The following is a 6,000-nucleotide window of genomic DNA, read 5'->3' on the forward strand; positions in this document are numbered from 1 at the left end:
GTGGTTATCCATGACTCAACTGTCTGTGGTGATCCATGATTCGACTGTCTGAGGTGATCCATGACTCAACTGTCTGTGGTCATCCATGACTCGACTGTCTGTGGTGATCAATGAGTCAACTGACTGTGGCGATCCATGACTCGACTGTCTGTGGTGATCCATGAGTCAAGTGTCTGTGGTGATCCATGTCTCGACAGTCTGTGGTGATCCATCACTCGACTGTCTGTGGTGATTCATGACTCAACTGTCTCTGGTGATCCATGAGTCAACTGTCTGTGGTGATCCATAACCTAACTGTCTGCGGTGATCCACGAGTCAACTGTCTGTGGTGATCCATGACCCAACTGTCTGTGGTGATCCATGACTAGACTCTCTGTGGTGATCCATGATTCAACTATCTGTGGTGAACTTGGCCCAACTGTCTGTGGTGATCCATGACACAACTGTCTGTGGTGATCCATGATTCAACTGTCTCTGGTGATCCATATCTCAATGGTGATCCATGATTCGACTGTCTTTGGTGATCCATGACTCTACGGTCTGTGGTGATCCATGACTCAACTGTGTGTGGTGCTACATGACTCATCAGTCTGTGGTGATCCATGACTCAACTAGCTATGGTGATCCATGACTCGACGGTCTGTGGTGATCCATTACTCAACTGTCTCTGGTGATCCATGACTCAACTGTCTGTGGTGATCCATGTCTCGACTGTCTGTGGTGACCCCTGACTAAACTGTCTGTGGTGATCCATTACTCAAATGTGTGTGGTGATCCATGACCCAACTGTATGGTGATCCAAGACTCAACTGTCTGTGGTGACCCATTACTCAACTGTATGTGGAGATCCATGACTCAACTGTCTGTGGTGACCCATGACTCAACTGTCTGTGGTGATCCGTGACTCAACTGTCTGTGGTGATCCACGACTCAACTGCCTGTGGTGATCCATGACTCAACTGTCTGTGGTGATCCAGGACTCAACTGTCTGTGGTGATCCATGACTCAACTGTCTGTGGTGGTCAATGACTCGACTGTCTGTGGTGATCCATGACTCAGCTGTCTGTGGTGATACATGACTCGACTGTCTCTTGTGATCCTTCACTTAACTCTCTCTGGTGATCCATGACTCACCTGTCAGTGGTTAATCCATGACTCGACTGTCTGTGATGATATATGACTCAGCTCTCTATGGTGATCCATGACTCAACTGTCTGTGGTGATCCATGACTCAACTGTCTGTGGTGATCCATGACACGACTGTCTGTGGTGATCAATGACTCGATTATCTGTGGTGATCCATGACTCGACTGCCTGTGGTGATCCATGACTCGACTATCTGTGGTGATCCATGACTCAACTGTCTGTGGTGATCCATGACTCAACTGTCTGTGGTGTTCCATGACCCAACTGTCTGTGGTGATTAATGACTCAACTGTCTGTGGTGATCCATGACCCAATTGTCTGTGGTGATCCTTTGCTCGACTGTCTGTGATGATCCATGACTCAACTGTCTGTGGTGATCCATGACTCAACTGTCTGTGGTGATCCATGACACGACTGTCTGTGGTGATCCATAACTCAACTGTCTCTGGTGATCCATAACTCAATGGTGATCCACGAAACGACTGTCTGCTGTGGTCCATGACTCGACGGTCCGTTGTGATCCATGACTCAACTGTCTTTGGTGATCCATGACTCAACTGTCTGTGGTGATCCATGGCTCAACAGTCTGTGGTGATCCATAACTCAATGGTGATGCATGACTCAACTGTCTGTGGTGAACCATGACCCAACTGTCTGTGGTGATCAATGGCTCAACTGTCTGTGGTGATCCGTGACCCGACGGTCTGTCGTGATCCATGACTCAACTGTCTGTGTGATCCAAAACTCAACTGTCCCTGGTGATCCATATCTCAATGGTGGTCCATGACTCGACTGTCTTTGGTGATCCATGACTCTACGGTCTGTGGTGATCCATGGTTCATCTGTGTGTGGTGATCCATGACTCATCTGTCTGTGGTGCTCCATGACTCAACTAGCTATGGTGATACATGACTCGACGGGCTGTGGTGATCCTTTACTCAGCTGTCTGTGGTGATCCATGACTCAACTGTCTGTGGTGATCCATGTCTCGACTGTCTGTGGTGACCCCTGACTAAACCGTCTGTGGTGATCCATGACTCAAATGTGTGTGGTGATCCATGACCCAACTGTGTGGTAATCCTTGACTTAACTGTCTTTGGTGATCCATGGCTCGGCTGTCTGTGGTGTCCATGACTCAACTGTATGTGGTGATCCATGACTCAACTGTATGTGGTGATCCATGACTCAACTGTCTCTGGTGACCCATGACTCAACTGTCTCTGGTGATCCATGACTCAACTGTCTGTGGTGATCCATGACTCAACTGTCTGTGGTGATCCATGACTGAACTGTGTGTGGTGATCCATGATTGAACTGTCTGCTATGATCATTGACACGACTGTCTGTGGTGATCCATGACTCGACTGTGTGTGGTGATCCATGACTCAGCTGTCTCTTGTGATCCATGACTCAGCTGTCTGTGGTGATCAATGACGCGACTGTCTGTGGTGATTCATGACTCAACTGTATGTGGTAATCCATGACTCAACTGTCTGTCGTGATCCATGAGTCAACTGTCTGCGGTGATCCATGACTCGACTGTCTGTGGTGATATATGACTAAACTGTCTGTGCTGATCCATGACTCAACTGTCAATGGTGATCCATGAACCAACTGTCTGTGGTGATCCATGACTCGACTGTCTTTGGTGATCCATGACTCGATTGTCTGTTGTGGTCCATTACTCGACTGTCTGTGATGATCCATGACTTGTCTGTAGGTGGTGACCCATGACTCAACTGTCTCTGGTGATCAATGACTCGACTGTCTGTGGTATTCCGTGACCCAACTCTCTGTGGTGATCCATGGCTCAACTATCTGTGGTAATCCAAGACTCAACTCTCTGGTGATCCTTGCATCAACTGTCTGTGGTGATCCATGACTCAACTGTTTGTGGCGATCCATGACCCAACTGTGTGGTGATCCATGACTCAACTGTGTGGTTATCCATGACTCACCTGTGAGGTGATCCATGATACGATTGTCTGTTGTGGTCCATTACTCGACTGTCTGTGGTGATCCATGACTCAACTGTCTGTGGTGATCCATGTCTCAACTGTCTGTTGTGATTCATGAGTCAACTGTTTGTGGTGATCCATGACTCAACTGTCAGTGGTGATCCATGACTCAATTGTCTTTGGTAATCGATGAACCAACTGTCTGTGGAGATGCATGGCTCGACTGTCTGTGGTGATCCATGACTCAACTGTCTGTGGTTATCCATGACCCAACTGTCTGTGGTGGTCCATAACTCAATTGTCTCTGGTGATCCATAACTCAATGTTGATCCATGACTCGACGGTCTGTGGTGATCCATGACTCAACTTTCCTTGGTGATCCATTACTCAACTGCCTGTGGTGATCCATCACTCTACAGTCTGTGGTGATCCATAACTCAATGGTAATCCATGACTCAACTGTCTGTGGCGATCCATGACCCAACTGTCTGTGGTGATACACAAATAACCCGCACATAAAAGAGAGAAGCTTACGACGACGTTTCGGTCCGACTTGGACCATTGACAAAGTGTGACTTTGTCAATGGTCCAAGTCGGACCGAAACGTCGTCGTAAGCTTCTCTCTTTTATGTGCGGGTTATTTGTGTATCCTTCCAGTCACGGTATTGTGCCTTTTTGTTATTTATGTCTGTGGTGATCCATGGCTCGAGTGTCTGTGGTGATCCGTGACCCGACGGTCTGTGGTGATCCATGAATCAACTGTCTGTGTGATCCATAACTCAACTGTCTCTGGTGATCCATAACTCAATGGTGATCAATTACTCGATTGTCTTTGGCGATCTATGACTCTACGATCTGTGGTGATCCATGACTCAACTGGCTATGGTGATCCATGACTCGACGGTCTTTGGTGATCCATGACTCAACTGTCTGTGGTGATCCATGACTCAACTGTCTGTGGTGATCCATGACCCAACTGTCTGTGGAGATCCATAACTCGACTCTCTGAGGTGATCCATATCTCGACAGTCTGTGATGATCCATGACTCAACTGTCTGTGGTGATCCACGATTCAACTGTCTGTAGTGATCCATGACTCAACTATCTGTGGTGATCCATGACTCAACTGTGTTTGGTGAACAATGATTCAACTGTCTGTGGTGATCCATGACTCAGCTGACTGTGGATATCCATGACTCAACTGTCTGTGGTGATCCATGATTCAACTAACTGTGGTGATCCAAGACTCGACTGTCTGTGGTGATCCATCATTCAACTCCTTGTGGTGATCTATGATTCGACTGTCTGTGGTGATCCATGACTCGACTGTCTGTGGAGATCCCTGACTCAACTGTTTGTGGTGATCCATGACTCAGCTGTCTATGGTGATCCATGACTCAACTGTCTGTGGTGATCCATGACTCAACTGTCCGTGGTGATTTATGACTCAACTCTCTGTCTCTGTTGTGATTCTTGACTAAAGTGTCTGTGGTCATCCATGACTCAACTGCATGTGGTGATCCAATGCTCGACTGGCTGTGGAGATACATGACTCAACTGTCTGTGGTGATCCATGACTCAACTGTCTGTGGTGATTCATGACTCAGCTGTCTGTGGTGATCCAAGTCTCGACTGTCTGTGGTGATCCATGACTCAACTCTCAGTAGTGATCCATGATTCAACTGCCTGTGGTGATCCATGACTCAACTGAATGTGGTGATCCATGACTCAACTGTCTTTGTTGATCCATGACTCAAGAGCCTGTGGTGATCCATGGCTCAACTGTCTGTGGTGATCCATGACTCAGCTGTCTGTTGTGATCCGTGACTCGACTATCTGTGGTGATCCACGACTCAACGGTCTGTGGTGATCCATGACTCAACTGTCTGTGGTGATCCATGACTCAACTGTCTGTGGCGATTCATGACTCAACTGTCTGTGGTGATCCATGACTCGACTGTCTGTGGTAATCATGACTCAACTGTCTGTGGTGATCCATAACTCAACTGTCTGTGGTGATCCATGACTCTGACTGTGGTGATCCATGACACGACTGTCTGCTGTGATCCATGACTCGATTGTCTGTGGTGATCCATGACTCGATTGTCTGTGGTGATCATTACTCAACTGTCTGTGATGATCCACGACTCAACTGTCTGTGGTGAGCCATGACTCAACTGTCTGTGGTGATTCATGATTCAACTCTCTGTGATCTATGACTAAACTGCCTGTGGTGATTCATGACTCAACTGTCTGTGGTGATCCATGACTCAACTGTCTGTTGTGATCCATGACTCAACTGTCTTAAGTGATCCATGACTCAACTGTCTGTGGTGTTCCATTACTCAACTGTCTGCGGTGAACTATGACTCATCTATCTGTGGTGATCCGTGACTCAACTGTCTGTGGTGATCCATGACTCAAATGTCTGTTGTGATCCATAACTCAACTGTCTTAAGTGATCCATGACTCAATTGTCTGTGGTGTTCCATGACTCAACTGTCTGTGGTGAACTATGACTCATCTATCTGCGGTGATCCGTGACTCAACTGTCTGTGGTGATCCATGACTCGACTGTCTGAGGTGATCCATGACTCGACTGTGTGTGGTGATCCATGACTCAACTATCTGTGGTGATCAATGACTCAACAGTCTGTAGTGATCCATGACTCGACTGTCTGTGGTGATCCATGACTCAACTGTCTGTGGTGATCCATGATTCAACTGCCTATGGTGATCCATGACTCAACTGTCAATGGTGATCCATGACCCAACTGTCTGTGGCGATCCATGACACGACTGTGTCTGGTGATCCATGACTCGATTGTCTGTGTTGATCTATGACTCGACTGTCTGTGGTGATCCATGACTCGACCGTCTGGGGTGATCCATAACT

This window comes from Cherax quadricarinatus, chromosome 10 (assembly GCF_038502225.1).
Source record: "Cherax quadricarinatus isolate ZL_2023a chromosome 10, ASM3850222v1, whole genome shotgun sequence".
NCBI classification, from domain to species: Eukaryota; Metazoa; Arthropoda; class Malacostraca; order Decapoda; family Parastacidae; genus Cherax; species Cherax quadricarinatus.